Genomic DNA, 21,950 nt, shown 5'->3' on the forward strand with positions numbered 1-21,950 from the left:
CAGGGGAATTCTATCAAACATTTTAGAATTAATACACATTTTTATGAGGTTGTTCCAAACAATGAAATGGAAGGAAAACTTTTAAACTCATTCTATGAGGCCAGGATTTTTAAAAAGATTTTATTTATTCATGAGAGACAAACAGAGAGAGGAGACACAGGCAGAGGGAGAAGCAGGGTCCCTCTGGGGATCCCGATGTGGACCTTGATCCCAAGACCCCAGGATCACGAACTGAGCTGAAGGCAGATGATTAACCACTGAGCTACCCAGGTGCCCCATATAAGGCCAGCATTATCTTTATTCCAAACCCAGACAAAGCCTCTGCTAAAAAGGAGAATTGCAGACTGATATCCCTGATGAACATAGATGCAAAAATTCTCAACAAGATCCCTGCTAATAGAATCCAAGAGTATATTGAAAGGATTATTCACCAGGGCAAAGTGAGATTGATTCCTGGGCTGCAGGAGCAGTTCAACATCCACAGATCAATAAATGAGATATATCACATTAAAAAAAGAAAGAATAAGAACCATATGATCCTCTCAATAGATACAGAAAAAGCATTCGACAAAATACAGCATCCTTTCTTGATTAAAACCCTCAAGAAAGTGTGGATAGAATGAACACACCTCAACATCATAAAGGCCATATATGAAAGACCACAGCTAATATCATTCCCAATGCAGAAAGGCTATGAGCTTTCCCCCTAAGGTTAGGAACAAGACAGTAATATCCACTCCCACCACTGTTATTCAACATAGTACTGGAAGCCCTAGCCTCAGGAACTAAACAAAAAAAAATCTGAATGGGAAAGGAAGAAGTCAAAATTCACTCTTCACAGACGACTGATACTCTATGTAGAAAACCCAAAAGACTCAACAAAAAGTTGTTAGAACTCATACATGAATTCAGTAAAATCAAAGAATATAAAATCAATGTACAGAAGTCTGCTGCATTTCTATATACCAATAATGAAGCAGCAGATAAAGAAATCAAGAAATCAAATCTATTTGCAATTGATTTTATAACACCTTACAAAAAATGTAAAGGACCTGTACTCTGAAAACTATAGAACATTTATGAGAGAAATTGAAGAGGACACAAAGAAATGGAAAAACATTCTACGCTAATGGATTGGTAGAACAAATATTGTTAAAATATCTATACTGTCCAATCTACACATTCAGTACAATTCCTATGAAAGTAACACCAATATTTTTCACAGAGCTAGAATAAAAAAAAATCCTAAAATATGTATGGAATTAGAAAAGACTTTGCATAGCCAATGTAACATTGAAAAAGAAAAGCAAATCATGAGGCATCACAATGCCTGACTTTAAGCTGTATTACAAAGCTGTAGTCATCAAGAAAGTTCTGTTTCTGGCACAAAACCAGACACATAGATCAGTGGAATAGGATAGAAAACTCATAAATGGACCTAAGACCATATGGTCAACTAATCTTCAACAAAGCAGGAAAGAATATGCAATGGAAAAAATACAATTTCTTAAACAAATGGTATTGGGAAAACTGGACAGCCACATGATAATTGGGTGATGGACCTTAAGAAGGGCACTCTAAGTAGTGAGCACTGGATGTTATGTGCAACTGATGAATCACTAAACATTACCCTTAAAACTAATACTATATTATATTATATGCAAACTAACTTGAATTTAAGTAAAATCTTGAAAAAAAGGAAATATCATGATTATATAAATTGATACAGGAAAAGTGTTTGGCAAAACTCAATACCCAGTCATCTAAAAATTCTGAAAAACTAAAAATTGAGGGAAATTTTGACAAAGAACAAAGAATATGAAGAAATAGATGCATCGGTAACATAATAATGAAAGACTGAATTTTTTTGTCTCTAAGATTGAGGAGAAGGCAACAATTCTGATTTAAGTACTTCTATTGAACATATTACTGGAAGTTCTAGCCAATGCACTAAGACAAGAATTTCTTTAAAAAAGACATGTAGATAGGAAATAAAGAAATATCTTATTTACAGATCATATGGTTGCCTGCATAGAAAATACCAAGAAATCTATTTAAAAATTCCAAAAACTAATGATAGAGTTCAACAAGTTTGCAAGTATGACATATGAAAATCAATTGTATTTTTATATATTTCAATGAACATGTGAAAAACAGTTTAAAAAAATAACAACACTTATAACACTTATAGTCACTCAAAAAATGAATTAGGTATAAATCTAATAAAAGATGTACAGACATTGTATGTTGAAGACTATAAAAGATTTATGAAAGAAATCAATGAACATCTAAATAAACGAAGTAACATCACATTCATGGTTAGGACTCAATATTGCAAAGATGCCAATCCTTTCAAACTCATATACATATTTAACACAACATTTATAGCTAATATATATTTCTATATATGGAAAAACTACTTAATTTTTATTGTTTATGAACAAAACTATGTTAAAATCATATAAAAATACAAAGGCACAAAAATATCCAGGACAAGTTTGGAAAAGAAGAAGAAGAAAAAAAAAGAAAAATCAAGTTACCTGGGTGGCTTGATAGGTTTAGCATCCTACTCTTTATTTTTGCTCAAGTCATGATCTCAGAGTCTAATGACTAATGATCAAGCCCCACAGCAGGCTTGGAATCTGCTTGAGATTCTCTCTCTCTCTCTCTCTCTCTGCCCTTTCCCCAGATTGTGATATATACCTCTTCCTAAAATAAATAAATATAATATTTCAAAAAATGAAAAATCACTGTATCAGATATTAATGTTTATATATAACTACTTTTATAATATTTATCATATATATAAAACTATGGTGATATATATATTATATACTATATGTTATATTTTATACATACATATATATACATTTTATAATACATACATATATATGTGTATATACATATGTATGTATTATAAAACCCAGTGCTCATCCCATCAATTGCCCTTCTCAGTGTCGGTCACCCTGTTACCCCATCCCCCCACCCACCTCCCCTTCCACAACCCTTTGTTTCCCAGAGTTAGGAGTCGCTCATGGTTTGTCTGCCTAATTTTTTCCACTCAGATTCCCTCCTTTCTCTTATAATCCGTTTCACTATTTCTTATATTCCACTTATGAGTGAAACCATATGACGATTGTCCTTCTCAGATCGACTTATTTAACTCAGCATAATACCCTCCAGTTCCATCCACATTGAAGCAAATAGTGGGTATTCGTCCTTTCTGAGGGATGAGTAATATTCCATTATATATATCACATCTTCTTTATCCATTCATCTGTCAAAAGACATCATGGCTTCCTCCATAGTTTGGCTACTGTGGACATTGCTACTACAAACATTGGGGTGCAAGTGTCCCAGGATTTCATTACATAAATTAATGACGAGTGATGTTGAGCATCTTTTCTCTGTGTCTGTTAGTCATCTGTATGTATTCTTTGGAAAAATGTCTATTCATATCCTCTGCCTGTATCTTAACTGGATTATTTGTATTTTGGATGATGAGTTTGAAAAGTTCCTTATATATTTTGGATACTAACCTCTATCAGATATATCATTTGCAAATATCTTCTCCCATTCTAAAGGTAGCCTATTAATTTTGTTGATTATTTCCTTCACTGTGCAGAAGCATTTTATCTTGATGAAGTCCCAGTAGTTCATTTTTACTTTTGTTTCCCTTACCTCTGGAAACATATCAGAAAGTTTCTATGGCTGATGTCAGAGATTCCTGCCTGTATTATTCTCTAGCATTTTGATGGTTTCCTGTGTCACATTTAGGTCTTACATCCATTTTTAATTTATTTTTCTGTATGGAGTAAGAAAGGAATCCAGTTTCATTTTTTGGATATTGCTATTCAGTTTTCCTGACATCATTTGTTGGTGAGACTGTCTTTTTTCCATTGCATATTCTTTACTTTGTTGAAGATTAGTTGACCATATAATTTTGGGCCCATTTCTGGGTTTCTATTCTGTTCTATCGATCTATATGTCTGTTTTTCTGCCAGTACCATAACTGTCTTGATGATTACTGCTTTATAATACAACTTGAAGTCTGGAATTGTGATACCTCCAGCTTTTCTTTTTTTTTTTTAAATTTTAAATTTGATTTTTATTTTTTTTTTACCTCCAGCTTTTCTTTTCAGGGTTGCTTTGGCTATTTGGTGTCTTGTGGTTCCACATAAATTCTAGGATTGTTTGTTGTAGCTCTATGAATATTGCTCTTGGTATTTTGTTAGCAATTGCATGGAAGGTATAGATTTCTTTCGGTAGTATAGACATTTTAACAATATTTGTTCTTCCCATCCATGTGCATGGAATTTTTTCCATTTCTTTGTGTCCTCTTCAATTTTTCATAAGTGTTCTATAGTTTACAAAGTATAAATCCATTTCCTCTTAGGTTAGGTTTATTCCTTATGGTTTTTGGTGCAGTTGTAAATGGGATTGATTCCTTGGATTTCTTTTTCTGCTGCTTCACTATTGATGTGTAGAAATGCAACTGATTTCTGCATGTTGATTTTGTATCCCGTGACTTTACTGAATTCCTGTTATGACTCTACCAATCTTTCATGTTTTCTACATAGAATATCGTATTGTCTGCAAAGAGTCAAATTTGACTTCTTTGACAATTCGGATGGCTTTTATTTCTTTTTGTTTGATTGCTGATGGTGGGACTTCCAGTACTATGTTAAATAATGAAGGTGAGACTGGGCATCCCTGTCTTGTTTCTGCTTATACGGGAAAAACTCTGTTTTTCCCCTACTGATGACTATGTTAGCTGTGGATCTTTAGTTTACTAAAGACTTTTATGATGTTGAAGTATGTCTCTCTATCCCTATTTTGTTGAGGGTTTTAATAAAAAAATGGCTGCTCCATTTTGTCAGAAGCTTTTTCAGAATCTACAGAGAGGACCATATAGTTTTTATCTTTTATTTTATTGATGTGGTGTATCATGTTGATTGATCTGCAAATACTTGAAACATCCTTAAAGCCTTGGAATAAATTCCACTTGATGGTGGTGAATAATTAAAAATGTACTATTGGATTCAATTTGCTAGTATTTTGTTGAGAATTTTTGCATCCATGGTCATAAGGTATATTGGCCTGAAATTCTCCTTTTTAGTGGGGTCTTTGTTTGGTTTTGGAGTCAAATTAATGTTGGTCTCATATAATGAGTTTAGAAGTTTTCCTTGCATTCCTATTTTTTGAAATAGTTTGAGAACAATAAGTATTAATTTTTCTTTAAATGCTTGATAGAATTCTCCTGAAAAGCCATCTGGCCCTGGACTTTTGTTTGTAGATTTTTGATTACTGATCCAATTTTTGGTTGCTTTTGCACTGTTCAAATATTCTATTTCTTCCTGTTTCAGTTTTGGTAGTTTATATGTTTGTTTGAATTTATCCATTTTTTTCCAGATTGTCCAATCATTTGCCATATAATTTTTCATAACATTCTCTTATAATTGTTTGTATTCCTATTTGGCAGCAGTATCAACAACAGCCAAAGTATGGAAAGAGCTATGTCCTTCAACTGACAAATGGATAAGGAAGATGTGGTACATAGTATATATATGGAATGGAATATTACTTAGTCATAAAAAGAATGAAATCTTGCCATTTGCAGTGATATGGATGGAGCTATTGTATTATGCAAAGGGAACTAAGTCAGTCAGAGAAAGACAAATACCATATGATTTTACTCATATGTGGAATTTATGAAACAATACAGATGAACAAAGGGGAAAGAAAAACTAGAGGGAGGCAAATCATAAAAGAGGCTCTTAACTATAGAAAACAAACTGAGTGTTATTGGAGGGGAGGTTACCGGGGGACGGGCTAAATGGGTGATGGGTATTAAGGAAGGCACTTTTAATGAGCACTGAGTATAAGTGATGAATCTCTAAATTCTATTCCTAAATCTATTATTACACAATATGTTAACTAGAATTTAAAGAAAAACTTGAAATATTAAAAAATTGAAATATATTGTAACATGGAATACTCAACAATAAGATAAAAACTATTGACATATGTAACAACTTGGATGTATCTTATACACTGTTTTCTTGAAATGACAAAATACTAGAGATAAAAAATAGGTTAGTAATGGCAAAGATTTAGAGATGACTGGGCAGGAGGTTAGTATAAAAGGGAAGATCTTTGTTGTAAAGGAAAAAATATGTATCTTGTCTTAAGAAGTGTTCATAGGAATCCATATGTTATAATAGAGAAGTATACACACACATACATTGAAAAATGTCAATTTCCTGATTTTAATATTGTACTGTTTTTATGTAAATTAAAATTATTGGGGAGGGTAATTTGGAGAATGGTGTGCATGAGTTCTCTGTATATCTTTATAGCTTCTTGAAAATCTGTAATTCTTTCTTTTAAAAAATATTTATGTATTTATATTAGGGAGAGAGAGAGCACAGTGAGCAGGGGCAGAGAGAGAAAGTCTTAAGTAGACTACATTGAACACAGAGGCTGATGTGGGCCTGGATCCCATGGCTTTGAGCTCACAAACTGAGCTGAAACCAAGAGTCAGACACTTAACTGACTGTGCTACCCAGGTGCCCCTATAGTTACTTCAAAATGAAGAATTTTATTTTATAAAAGTTTAGAAAGCCTTGTTCTAATGAAAGGGATAAGTATGTGTAACTTTTAAGAATAGAGACAGTGTAGGTGAAAGATGTGATAGAATTTCCCAATTGGAAAGGGAATAGTGGTTAGGATTTTTCTGAATAATGAACAATTTTGAGTGGTGTAAGTGGGAGGTCCTGGATTTCTCAGCCTCAGTATAGTTCTCTCTACAAAAGCATGGTGTTGAAACTCAGAAGTAATGGGCAAGTGAGCCACAATGATAGGCACTTTAACCATAACTACTGTACACCAAGGACCTGAGCATTTAACTTATATTTTTCCATAACATAAAAATCTTCAGAAACTTTGCAACACCTGGAACCCCAGCCATAACTGAACCTGCACCAATTGGTACACAAAATTAACTGTCATTAACTTAAAGGAAACAAAGTAATTCCATCCATTCATCCACTCAATTGACAATTATTTATTATACATCTAATCAGTTCCTGGCACTGAGACAGATATAGTCCCTACCTTCATACAGTCCAGTGTGGCTGATAGGATTTCAGAGGTGGCTGGATGCCCACATTCCTATATGAGTATCTAAGTTTTCCATAAGGGAGGGCTTCTGGTATGCTCTTCACTTATTTTTCTATCATAGACTATCAACTTCAGCATCCCCAAGAGCATGTCTGTGCAGGTAGCCAGGACAACCTGACAAGTGGGTCTGACAGTGACCTTGGCCTTCCATCATAGGCTAGGGAAAAGGAAAGAGAAACATAGGTACTACTCCTGGATTCCAGGCAGCTAGATCTGCATGTCCTTTCACAGCCAATCCATCTTCCTACACCCATCCAATTACTCAACATAAGCCACAGGATAAATTTATCATTTAGAATTCTTGCTATTTCATTTTAGTGACACATACAGATTTCCCAAAGACAATATGTCATTGCCTTATTTACATCCAAAGCTGACTTCTTTCCTGGGACTGGATCCACCAAGCCATTGGGAAAGGTGTCATTCAGATAGATGCACACAGTAGCAGTTGTTCTGTAAAGTGGGTATATGGAACATAGTTATGGAGCATCAAAATTAAGTGATATTTGAAAATCTGGGCTGATAATTGTCATTAAGAAGCAGACTCTCAGCCTTGGGCCAGTGATCTGGGGGGTAAGACTCAACAGAAACTGACACAAGATACTAGGATCCTAGAACATTTACAAGAGGGATTCACACACAGAGAACCTGACAGAGCTAGTAAACAGGACAGATATAAGAGGACATGGTCAGACCAAAAGAAATGTGTTGGTGGTGCTTAATGATTTGTCTTTGTGAATAGAACATGGACTAAGTTCTTTGTATTATAGGTCAGGATTGGTTCTAAATGCCCAGAAAAGGTTGAACTTACAATGGGAAGAGGGTCAGAGACTCCCACTATGAGAGGGAAATTGAGTCAGAGAAGTAATCTCAGTCGGGACCTGACTCTTGTCTCTATCAAATGTGCTGGCCTTACTTTATAATTAATACATGGAATGGTGTCACACTTCCCCTGCCTCCTTCCCTGACCAAGTGTTCAATCTAAACTCTGCTGTCAGATGTCCTCTCCTAACTGTTTTGTGTTCCTACTGTCTAGCATGAAGGTCATTTGATGTAATTCACAGAAGCATTGAAAAGAACACACTTGATACAGAGGGATGGTCAGAGAAGCCTTCCATTATCCCAGCCACAGAACCCAAACCATTCATGTTTATTACTCAATTTGATTGCATTTTGTTATGGTTAGCATTTCTTAGTTGGAGGATGAAGAGAATATTAATAAGAGGGAATGAATGTCAGAACCCTGCCACTTTTTAGGTAGCCTTGTTTTGAGTGTGCATATTTTAGCAACCGAGACTTTTTATATTAAGAATCCCCATCCCAAAATAAAATCCTTTTAGAAAGCTAGAAAATCAAGAAGTTCCGCATCATGACCATTGCTCTATTCACCAAAAAAGCAAATGCACGCTTGGAGCTAAAAGGGCAATTGACAGCAGAGGAAACAAGGAGTAGTAGTTGTAAACAGGTTGCAGTTGTCAAAAGGAGATGGCTGTACGCATGAAACAATGAGGCTGAGAAAGAGGTTGGAACTTGGATTTGAACTTGAAAAGCTCCTTCCAGAATTTGTTTACCTACCAAATAACCTGAGAACTTCCTGGGCCAGGGGTGTGGATACAGAAGTGAATCAGACATAGTCCCTGCCCTCAATTAGCTCTTATACCTGTAGGAGTCATGAAACATGGGAACAATTAGAATGGATTGTTAATTGTGCCTTCACACACTGACGAAAGCAGTAGAGTGAAGTGGTTCACCCAAAGTTGACTCTGTGACCTTGGGCAAGTTATATAACCCTTCAGTATCCCCAATTTACCATCTGTAAGCTGGAAGTAAAGTGTAGAGGTCATCACCTGTCTGGCTAGTCTTGGGTAAAGTAGAAAAGTAGATCATGTTTCAGATATACCCTTTCTTTCTAGTGGACTGTTGGAGGTCTGCTTTCACACATTAAGGAGGATGCAGACTAAAGAGCTAAAGAGCTAGAAACCAGGTACCATAAAGAATGCTTGAAGGCACCGAGTCTGTTTAGGGTGGAACAGACTCAGAGGAATGTAATACCTGACTTCAGACTTTTGAGAGATTGTCACATCATACAAAATATATTCAAAACTGCTTATTTCAATAGCTAAATTGGGTAGAATTTGATTCTGGGCTAATTTTCCTGGGTCATTTTGACTGTCATTTCCTCTTCAGCCCTCAGTGCTCCATTCTCCTCATCTCCATGTTCCAGGCTCTTAATAATACCTAAGTATGCCTCTGCACTTGATATTCCCTTCATCTGGAGTACTGTCTCCCCATTCTAATTCCACCTGGTGAGCTCCTATTAATCCTTAATGATGACTTTTGCCAAAATTTCTGTCCTCCTTTCACATCCATAAAGTATTTGTTGCTTCTTATTCTGTACTATTCCTAACTCTGGCAAGTTGAACTCCAATAAAAAATATACAAAAAATAAATAAAATTATGTGTATCTCCAAAAAAAATCAAAATTAGCATTTAATGCAACTAGCAAGACAAACCTGGATGGCTCTGAAACACCAACCAGTCCATATTTTATAAAATATTACTAAAAATGAAATCAAGACCACATTAAAGAAAGCATTCCACATCTTGCCAATTTTATTGTTCTTTTCCCTAATTGGAAAAGCTCTCATTTTCTGCCTGTTAGCAAAATAATTCAAAATAAAAAGATCAACAAGCATGCCAAGTGCTCTAATGAATACTGAAATGTGACATCCATTGCCTTAGGAATATAATCCCTGCTACCTTCCCCAAAGAGGAACTTTGAAGATCAAGTGGAAATTCAATCTTTTATTGATGTATGAAATATTTATTAATAACATAAACTAGTCTGTCAGATTAGCCCCATAGTTTCACTCTTAAGGGGCTTATGATCTAAGTGAATGAAGAAAATAATGATCGTATAGTAGAATAAGTGGGGCAGAATTTTGCACAAAGAGAAAGGTGATCTAACCCTACATAGATGGGACTAGGCAATGATTCTTAGAGGAAGATGCCTGAGATTCTCCTAAAGAATGAGTAGAAAAGAAGCAAGATATATATAAGCGAAAGTGTTCTGGTCAAAAGGATTAGCTGTGAAGTTATAGAAATGTTATTTAGTGTACGCAGGTAAAGCACTGCACCTGGAACATCAAGGACAACTGGTAGCAATTACTATTGTTGTTCCTACTATTACCATATTGCCAGTGGCAGAAAGAGCAGTAGCCATCACTATGCAAATTATAATTATTCTATTAGATGTAGCTATGAAAAGTATGGAAGAGAGCTAAATTACCATGGCTCTCAAATATGTTAACTCATTCACTCTGTATGCACCCTCACTCTAATTTTGAGGTATTCTCCATCTCAGGACAATTTTGCCCCAATTTCCTTTTAGTAAGCATTTCAGGTATATTTCTTCAAACTCTACATGCCCTGCCTATCTCCTACCTCAGATCCACCCCCCCACAATAAAGAATTATTGGCAATGCAGTACTATGTTTGGAGAAAATATAAATGGGCTCCTAACATCAGACCAGAGATAAAGAATCATAATTATAATTCTGGTGTTCCTGCAAAAATACCTTATCCTCCTTGGGCCTCAGTTTCCTCATCCATAAATGGTGGTTGAGGTCTACCACATGATGTCCTATGTTCTTTACAGCACTGGTATTTAGTGAAGCTCCCTTTTCTTCTAGCATGGTGAATGACAAGGGTAACATGTGAATGTACAGAGGGGTAAGATATATGTATTTGTACTAATTAAGAGTGGCATCAGTACCCCACTGGACTGTGCTTAGGAATCTCCAGTGAAGCCCAGGCTGTTTGGCATTGATGTTCAGTGACCTCCATACCACAAAGGGCTTCCTACAGTAAGACCAGAGAGGAGAAGAGGATTGGGCGTCTATCTCTGGGCAAAGCCTCCAGCTTCTAGCCCACCAGAAGTCAGGTGCTTGGGCCTAACAGAAACCTCAAAGGGAATCCACAAGTTAGTACAGCAGTCTTGACTCTGTATGCTAGAGATGCAAGAACACAGAGGAATGAATACTACTAAATATTTGATTCTTACTCTGTGCTAAGTTCTTCACAGAAACTCAAGTTCTTACCCTTATTCATAGATCAGACTTAGGAGAGTCTAAGTCATTTGTTATTTATTTAATGGATATTTATTCAACATCTGCTATGATCCAGGTACTGTTTTGAGTGCTAAAATATAATGGTGAGGGACGCCTGGGTGGCTCAGCGGTTTAGCGCCTGCCTTCAGCCCAGGGCATGATCCTGGAGTTCCAGGATCAAGTCCCACATCGGGCTCCCTGCGAGGAGCCTGCTTCTCCTTCTGCCTATATCTTTGCCTCTCTATCTCTGTGTCTCTCATGAATAAATAAATAAAAAATATTAAAAAATAACTTTAATAAAATAAAATAAAATATACCAGTGAACCTGAAAGTAATATAACACTGTATGTAAACTATACTGGAATTAAAATTTAAAAACTTAATAAAAATAAATTAAAAATTAAAAAAATAACTGAATAACTCAGAAAAGTCCCTGCAGTCACGAACATACAGCAGAAACAGGAAACAACTAAACATAAGGGAATAATAAAATGTCACATCGCAACAAATGCTTTGGACAAAATAATGAAGGCATGAATATGAAGTAAATTGGATAGAGGCCACAGGTAGCTTAGTTTGTTTGGGAAAGACATCTCAATTGAGAAAGTGTTGAAACTGAGTCCTGAAATTGGAAGACAAAACTCCATAACTCATCACCTCATATAGTTATGATTTTTTTGTGTGCATGGTCATGTTAAAGAGTTCCAGAAAAAGGGAATTTTAAATGCGGAGACGCTAAGATTAAAATGAATTGGTATTTAAAGAATAGATAGAACACTGTCTAGCGTTATCAGCAAGATGTTATGAAATGAAGTCAGAGAGGCCTAAGCCACATAAGACTTTGTGGGCTAGTATAAAGACCACGGATTTTATACCAAAGCAAAGGGGAAAAGGTGCTGTAAGGTTAAGGTTTTATACACAGAAATTGTTAAGTTCTAAATTCTACTTATGAGAAGTCACACAGAAAGTAAGTAGAAGAGCCTAGAACTCAAATTCATATCTGTCTGTATTTAAACATTCCCAGACCCTATATCACAAAAGCATTGCACAACCTAAACCATGCCCCACTGGAGGGCCTGAAGCAGAATGATTTGTAGACAAAGGGTTAGAGGAACAAAAAGACTCTTTAGCTATGTAGATTGGGAAGACTTTTTGGACTGTGTATGTATGTATTGTGTATCAAGAGGGTGGGAGAGAAATGTAAAGAGGTTATTAATTTTTAAACAGGTTAAAAAACTAGGATGAGCACAAAGGCCAGTTTGAGAGGCCATAATCAGTCTTCAAATTCCAGCTCTTCATTAGCCATATGACATTAAGCATGTCTATTGACCTCTGTGAACCTAAACTCCATTTTCTCAGCAGTTAAATGAAAATAATAATGCCTACCTCTATGTCAAAGTGTTCTGAGGGCCATATGAAAATATATTTGATAAATAATTCCAGTGGAGAATTTTGCACACAATAGCTAGTAGTATGTATTACTTATATTAGATTGAAAAGCTTTAGAAGGAAGAAAAACAGATAAGACTAAAAGGGAAGCCATAGACCAGTGAGGGTGCTTTCACTCTCAGAATGAATCAGGTCAAACCTCTTGCTCATAGCCATCGGACAAGATTTTTCAACATTAATCTTCCTGTAACAGCTGACGAACTAGGATAGGGTATTGAGCTCTCTTGCAATGGATAAAAGTTCCTCCAAGATCATTTGTGTATGTTACAAGTCTTGCACAGCAGTATCTTTACCAGGTTTTTAAGGACAAAGATTCAGAGACTGAGTTGGATCCAAATACTTGGGTATTTGTTATGGTGATCTCAGGTAATAAGAATTACCATTTCCTGAACATTTAGTCCAGGACAAGTGCTTTACAATCAATATTACTATTGCATTTGATTTTTACAATAACTCTAACGGAGAAGGCAATTATTCCCATTCGATATATAAGAAAGCTTAAAATGAAAGTGACTTGCCTAAGGTCACTCATCTAGCAGGTAGCAGGGCTGAACTCTGCTTAGCTCCATAGTCCTTTTTGGGGTGGGGGGGCACACTGCACTCTTTCCTTTCTTTGGGCTTCTAAGTGTGTGACCTTAGACAAGTAACTCCTCTAAATACCAATTCCCTAATCTCCAAAGTGGGGGTAGTAATTTATAGCTCACAGTATTATGAAGACTGGAAAGACTATGCAGAATATGCATAAAATGTTTCAGCCCAGGAATTACTCAGAAAATTGTACTTATATCATTAGCTTATTATTAAATTTTAATGATATGATTTGAACAGCTATGGTCACAGTTTCATTCCCCCACTTACAATGCCAGATATGAGGCCTACCAGAATCTTCTAATCCCCACACTTCCTTTCTGGATAAGAGATTGCAAGTTTATCTCAGGATTGGCTGGATCATCCAGCAGAATTTCCTGGAAAATCTAGAGTTGTAACAGAGGAAAAGCCCATACCCTGTTTTGCAAAGTAGGTCACCACAAAGGCTGAGAAGCATGGGATGGGCGTAGATTGCAACCCAGCTGTCAACTGCTTCATCACTTGAGGATTACCCTAATGATACGAACTTCCTTGCAGCACAGTCAACAAAGCAAAATGAGCCTTCTCCCAAATTCATCAAAGGATTTCTTGAAGGACAAGTGAGCAGTAGAGGGTAGGGAACCATTTAGTGGTTGTCTATTATCAGCCAATGCACAAGCAGGCTAGACTATATGGCATGCTTCTGGGATGAACAGGCCTAATATTTAGAAGAAACTGTGGCCTATTGATCCTACTTCACTGCACTACTAAAGAAAGCAATGTGAGAGGGGATCCCTGGGTGGCGCAGCGGTTTGGCGCCTGCCTTTGGCCCAGGGCGCGATCCTGGAGACCCGGGATCGAATCCCATGTCGGGCTCCCGGTGCATGGAGCCTGCTTCTCCCTCTGCCTATGTCTCTGCCTCTCTCTCTCTCTCTCTCTCTCTCTCTCTCTGACTATCATAAATAAATTAAAAATATATATATATTTAAAAAAAAAAGAAAGCAATGTGAGCAGTAAGTGACAATTGAAGAGAAGAAAATCAGAAAGTGGGGGGAATCTAAAAGGGATATTCAAAATCACCTAGACTAAAGGCCCCCAAATTTGAGTGCACAAGAATAAGGGGCCCACTCAAGAACACAGGACACAGGAATTGGAGTTTGTTGAAAGCAAACCAGCTGATTTGGAGCCACTGAGAAAATCTTGAGGTTTTTATTAGCACCCAAAAAACCTTAGAGGTAAAAAATTTTCTTTTAATAAACTTTCTTTTTAGTAGCTTTATAATATGTATTTTTCTCAGATGTTTCTATATATATTCAATTATTTTTTTCATATCTCTCAGTAAAATTCTGTGGTTTTCTTCACTTGGGTTTAGCACCAATCTTGTGAAGGTTATTCCTTGGTATCCTCTATTTTTTCCCCAGCTTTATTGATGTATATTTGACAAATAAAAGTTGTATATATTTAAGGTGTATATGATGTTTTAATGTGCATATACAATGTGAAATGACTAACACAATCAAGCTAAGTAACATAACCCATCACCTCACATAGTTATGATTTTTTTGTGTGCATGGTGAAAACACTTAAGATCAACTCCCTAAGCAAATATCAAATATACAATACAGTGTTAACTATAGTCACCATGCTGTACTATAGAAGAAGAAAACCGAAATTCTAAGGAACCTTTATCATGAGAACATTGTGAAGTACAAAGGCATCTATACAGAAGACGGAGGAAATGGTATTAAGTTCATCATGGAATTTCTGCCTTCAGGAAGTCTTAAGGAATATCTTCCCAAGAATAAGAACAAAATTAACCTCAAACAACAGTTAAAATATGCCGTTCAGATTTATAAGGGGATGGACTATTTAGGTTCTTGGCAGTATGTTCACCGGGACATAGCAGCAAGGAATGTCCTCTTTGAGAGTGAACACCAAGTGAAAATTGGAGACTTGGTTTGACCAAAGCAACTGAAACTGACAAGGAGTACTACACAGTCAAGGATGATCGGGACAGCCCTGTGTTTTGGTATGCTCCTGAATGTTTAATTCAGTGTAAATTTTATATCGCCTCTGATGTCTGGTCATTTGGAGTGACCCTGCATGAGTTGCTTACTTACTGTGACTCAGATTCCAGCCCCATGGCATTGTTTCTGAAAATGACAGGCCCAACTCATGGCCAGATGACAGTAACAAGACTTGTGAATACGTTAAAAGAAGGAAAACGTTTGCCTTGTCCACTTCACTGTCCAGAAGAGGTTTATCAACTTATGAGAAAATGCTGGGAATTCCAGCCATCTAATCGGACAACTTTTCAGAAACGTATTGAAGGATTTGAAGCACTTCTAAAATAAGCATGAATAACATTCAAACTCCTGTGTACCAAGTTCTCCTTCCCCAACCAATAACCCAAGCCATTTAAAAGAATTTTTAATGTAAAAAATTGTATTTGGGTATGTAAGGCACACTGTGGTGCTTATTATGTAAGTACTTTCCTCTTTAAATGTGGCACCAATAACAAATAAGGACAACCAAAACAATAGAAGGCACTTAAGCACTCCTCATTTTGGAAAGAACATATACCACCATTTTGTTTGGCTAGTTTCCCATCACAATTGAGCACCAGAAAACACAAAAAGCAGCCAGAAGCACTTGTTCCCAGCTGCCAGTAGATCTGAAATGCTTTCCTGGCAGATAAAGATTGATGGACTTAGCCAATACTCCAGCATACCCTCAAATTTCAATATCTATACAGTGATATACCAAGCATTCTTGAAATATTAGATACTAGTTAGTAGACTCTTGTTTCTGTACAAAAATGAGTGTATTCCCATCACCAGTAGGATTTAAATTTTGAGTTATTTCTTCAGTGGCTTTGTTCCTGTCCCTGTGGGTGACGAGCACTATGGATTTTTGAGAAAACTGGGCAGACCCAGGGGAAAAGCTATGGAATAGATACTTTGCTGCATGTTAATTCTTGAGAACCACGCCTGTGCCAGTGCTTTCCTAAACAATATAAAGATCTCGGATACTATCATACGTGCTTTTAAGAAATGTTCATGTATATCCTTTTGTAACTCTACCACTTGTTACAGCATTGGTTTTGGATGCTGTATGCAACCAGTGTTCTGCTAGACAGTGTTCAGTTTGCTTGGAGGTAGGTGGGTAATCAAAAATGTCTACTCTCTGATTCAATGTGAACCATAAGAACTTTATGACCAGGAGTCTGAAAAAACTTTCTGTTAATGCTGTCTAGCATTTGTTTAATATCATTACTTTTCACCTTTTGAGCCTGAAAAAGAGTTATGAATTGATGCAATGGCAACAATAAACTTGCCATTTAAATTTATTCAATAACCCTACATCACCAAGGTGTCTGTCTGTGTCAAACCTAAAAAAAAAAAATCTTCAGAATTTATCCCACATAATTCAACCATTGTACCTTTTGATGTCAACTTCTCCCCATTTCATCCACTCCCTAGTCTCTGGTAACTACCATTCTACTTTCTGTTTTTATGAGCCTGACTTGTTTAGATTCCATAAATAAGTGAGATCATGCAGTATTTGTCTTTCTGTGTCTGGCTTATTGAACATAGCATTGTGTCCCCAGGTTTAACCTTAATTGTCTCAGATAGCAACTCAATAGCAAATCAATCAACCAATCAATAACCCAATTAAAATGGAATAAGTACAAAATAGAAATTTCTCAAAAGAGAAAGAGGTCATTGAAATTGCCAACAGGTATATGAAAGGTGCTCAACATCACTCACTAATCATCAGAGAAATGTAAACCAAAGTCACAATGAGATATCACCTGGTATCTGTTATAATGACTATCATGAAATAAAATTTTCAAAAGCAACAAGAAAAAAACTGAGGGTTGCAGGAAGGGAGGTGGGTAGAGGGATGGGGTAACTGCATGATGAACATTAAGTAGGGTGCTTGATGTAATGAACACGGGTATTATATGCAATCACTAAACTCTACCTCTGAAACTATTACTACACTATATGTTACTTAAATTGAATTTTAAATTAATTTTTTTTAAAAAAAGCAACAAGAGATAACCGATGTTGGCAAGGATGTAAGAAAATTGAACTTTTATGAACTGAGAATGTAATTAGGTACAGCCACTATGGAAAACAGTATGAAGGTTCCTAAATTTTTTTAAATAGAAATACCATATAATCCAGAAATAACAAATCTGGGTGTATATCCAAAGGAAATGAAATCATTATTTTAAAGAGATTTCACCTTTCCATGTTTGTGGCAACATTATTCATAGTAGCCAAGACATGAAAGCATGTTATTAATGGAGAAAAGATTAACGTCTATAACAAGCATAGAGAGTCTGGGAATTATAAAAGAAAAAATGCAAATAGTGGAGAAAAGCAATTCAGAAGAGCAAATACAAATGGCCAATAAAAGTATGAGAAAAAGCTCAAGTGCACTAGTAATCAAGAAAATGCAAATAAAATCAACTGTGAGATACCATTTTATTGGGAAAGATTTTAAAGAATGATATTATCCAGCATTGGTGAAGATATAGAAAGCCCATTGATAGAAGTATAAATGGGCACAGTCATTTTGGGGGTGTTAATTTGAAAGAATGACAAAATGTAAAATGATAACTTGTTTTTTTCCTTCTTGTTTTATGGAAGTATTTGCACATGTGCATAAAGATATGTCCTAGGACATTCCTTGTAATATTGTAATGGCAAAATATTTCAAGCAACTTAAAAATCAATCAACTGAGAACTTATTAGGTACATTATGGTACTGTTAAATAATGGAATATAATATAGCCTTATATAAGAGTGAAGCAGCTCAATATGCACAGAGGCAATAATTTCCCTGATGAGTGAAGAAAAGTGCAGAACAATATGAATAGTATGAGTCTACTTATATAAAAATATATACAGGCTTAGAAATATAAAACACATAATTTTTTTAATGAATGAAAAAAAGTCTGGAAGGATACAAACCAAATGGAAAATAGTGGTTATTTCAGGGAAGAGGAATGGATTTGCTGCAGAGAATGGTCAGTGAAGGATCTTAGCAGCTTTTTGCGCTTTATACCTCATACATGTATGTTTTAAATTTAATATTTATAAAGTACCAAGAACGATTTGTAACATGCAGATGAGCACCATATTCATGTGTGCTATGATTATTTTCGTTGTTATCCTATATTGGATGACATTTTTTGTAAGCATAGACCACTTAATAATAAAAAACAAAAATGAAAATACAAACTAATAGGGGAAAAGACCAAAAGAACTCTGTTGTGGTTGAAAACAAATTTGAGAGAAAGGCTGGGGCAGGGCTATCTTGCATTACCTTTCCTTTACATATTTCCTATAGCAGTCTTTCTTTTGTAGCAACCTCTGCACTCCAGGGAATAGTTTGGAAATCACTCTTTCCACTAGACCAATCTAATTCTTAGGAAGATAATGGAATTGAAGTCCAGAGAAGGAAAACACTTTGCCTGATATTATATAGTAAATGAATGGTAAAGCACAGATTCATAGCCAATTCTATAATTTGCAAGCATAGCATTTATATCCCTATCAGTACAATCCACAACATCACAACTCCTTCATAGGATTATAGGATTAATGAGGTCCTCATACCTCATTTAGCCTTTAATATTCCTATCAGAACAGAAATCCCTTTGCAAGTCCGTTGGTAAAAAATAATCTTGCCATTATTTGAACCTTTCCATTATAAGGGAATTTTGTTGTTTTTGCAACAGTTTGAGACTGACAAAAAGTTGTTTCTTCAGTTTCACAAATATTTATGAATATCTGTCTTTTTAGAGACACTGGAGATACAGTCAATATAGATTAGAGGAAGACACGAAAAAGTAATTCATTATAATTCACTGTGATGATTTTCTTTTTTGTTTTTATTAAAGTTCGATTTGCCAACATATAGTATAACACCCAGTGCTAATCCTGTCAAGTGCCCCCCTCAGTCTCTGTCACCTAGTTACCCCAACTCCCTGCCCACTTCCCCTTCTACTACCCCTTGTTTCCCAGAGTTAGGAGTCTCTCATGTTCTGTCACCCTCTCTTATATTTCCCACTCATTTTCTCTCCTTTACCCTTTAATCCCGTTCACTACTTTTTATATTCCCCGAATGAATGAAACCATGTAATGTTTGTCCTTCTCCGATTGACTTACTTCACTCAGCATACCCTCCTGTTCTATCCCTGTTGAAGCAAATGGTGGGTATCTGTCGTTTCTAATGGCTGAGTAATATTCCATTGTATATATAGACACATCTTTATACATCCATCTTTTGATGGACACTGAGGCTTCTTCCACAGTTTGGCTATTGCTGCTATAAATATTGGGGTGCAGGTATCCTGCCATTTCACTGCATCTGAATCTTTGGGGTAAATCCCCAGCAGTGCAATTGCTGGGACGTAGGGCACTTCTATTTTTAACTCTTTGAGGAATCTCCACACAGTTTTCCAGAGTGGCTGTTCACATTCCCACCAACAGTGCAAGAGGGTTCCCCTTTCTCCACATCCTCTCCAACATTTGCTGTTTCCTGCCTTGGCTAATTTTCACCCCATTCTCACTGGTTTGAGGTGGTATCTCATTGTGGTTTTGATTTGTATTTCCCTGATGGCCAGTGATGTGGAGCATTTTCTCATGTGATTGTTGGCCATGTCTATGTCTTCCTCTGTGAAATTATTGTTCATGTCTTTTGCCCAATTCATGATTGGATTGTTTGTTTCTTTGCTGTTGAGTTGAATAAGTTCTTTATAGGTCTTGGATACTAACCCTTTATGTGATATGTCATATGCAAATATCTTTTCCTATTCTGTAGGTTGTCTTAGTTGTGTTGACTCTTTCTTTTGCTGTGCAGAAGCTTTTTATCTTGATTAAGTATCGATAGTTCATTTTTGCTTTGGTTTCCTTGGCCTTCATAGATGTATCTTGCAAAAAGTTGCCCTACTCCTCTGCCATCTTCTCCAACACTTCTTAATTTTGATATTAATTCAGGGGAGAAACTAAGTCACCAAGAGATCACGTGGCTTGCTCAGGGTCACACATACATTATATCACAGGGCCTAGATTCAAATTAAGATGTCTGGTTCCAGAATTTGTGCCATTGCCACTCTACTACACTGACTCTCTGGTTTGAGTAAAATCCTTCAGGAGGCAGAGAGTTGACATATCTCTGTTTTGGGGTACTTCTAATCCTTAATAAGGTCCAGGTCTCTTCTATCACCTCTTGAATAAAAGTGATAAACTGAGAACTTCAGATTGTTATCAACAAGCTTCTTATGGTTGTTCCTTCCTCCTACTCTCCCTCCATATAACTCTAGCTTTGCTAGTGGATTTGATGTTTATACTCTCTTTTGGGGGAATTTATATGACCTGGACTCTAAATACAACAATAATTACCTCTAATGGGCACACAGCCCTTCCATATCCATTTTCTCATGTAGTCCTCAACACTTTTTTGGTAGTAGACTTGGCATGGATTATTGTCATCACTTTACAGATTGGAAATTTGAGTCCCAAAGAGGGAAAGTGACTTTCCCAAGGATGCACAATAAGTTAACAGCAGAACCTGGGTCAATCAGTTACCCACATATACTTATTGAACATCTATTAGGTACCAGGCATTATTTTAGGCATGATTCTACAACTTTCTGAGGAGAGGCAGGGCAAGATGGTAGAAGAGTAGGGTCCCCAAGTCACCTGTCCCCACCTACTTACCTAGATAACTTTCAAATCATCCTGAAAACCTACAAATTTGGCCTGAGATTAAAAAACAGATGGAATGCTACAATGAGAAGAGTTCACGATTCTATCAAGGTAGGAAGACAGAAAAAAATAAACAAATAAAAAAGCATCCAAGGGGGCGGGGTCCCCACGAGGAGCCGGGCTAAGGCTGGGTGGCGAGTGACCCCAGGACACGAAAGTCCTGTCCCGTAGAAGCAGAAACTTTACCAATCTTCCCTGATGGAAAGGCACTCACAGGGAGCTCGGGCAGGATCCCAGGAGGGGCAGTGATGCCCTCAGGCTTCCAGGGGCACTAACAGAGGAACTGCACCCCGGGAGAGAGCGCGCCACACACCTGGGCCGAGCTCCCTAAAGGGCTGCAGCACGCACCTGGCGGGGCCTCCAGAGCAGCTCAGGCGGCTTCGGCTCTGCGGGAAGGGGGCTGTGCGGCTCTGGGAACGCAATTCCAGTGGTACAGGCCCTGGAGCCAAGGGGGCTGAGGGGCACAGCGCAGGCTCCAGTGCACCCCCTGGGATAGGCAGAGGCCGGAAGGGCCCAGGGCAGCGAGGACACTCCTGCTGCAGGGCGGCCCCAAGCTGTGCAGATCGGGAGGGGGACAGGAGGGATGGGGGATGCCCTCTGAGCATCCAGGCCCCTGTGGACTGGGAGTGGCCGGTAGTTACTGCGTGAGATAACTCCAGAGCTGGAGAGCTGGCTGACGCCACTGTTGTTGTTCCTCCTGGTGTCACCTTGTGCCTGGGACTGAGCAGGGGCCTCACAGGACAAACAGCTCCCACTGAGCCATGCACCCGGCAGGGGGCTGGACAGCTCCCCCAGGTGCACACACCTGAGAATCAGCCCAGCAAGCCCCTCCACCAGAAGACCAGCTGGAAGGAAA

General features: G+C 37.2%; 1 pseudogene; it reads right to left on the reverse strand.

Annotated features, from left to right (window-relative positions):
• Positions 1-21,699, reverse strand: part of LOC129517946 (RNA-binding protein EWS-like) — a 112,264-nt pseudogene extending 90,565 nt beyond the window's left edge.
• Between the last annotated feature and the right edge of the window lie 251 nt (positions 21,700-21,950).

Source organism: Nyctereutes procyonoides, unplaced genomic scaffold (assembly GCF_905146905.1).
Source record: "Nyctereutes procyonoides isolate TBG_1078 unplaced genomic scaffold, NYPRO_anot_genome, whole genome shotgun sequence".
NCBI lineage: Eukaryota > Metazoa > Chordata > Mammalia > Carnivora > Canidae > Nyctereutes > Nyctereutes procyonoides.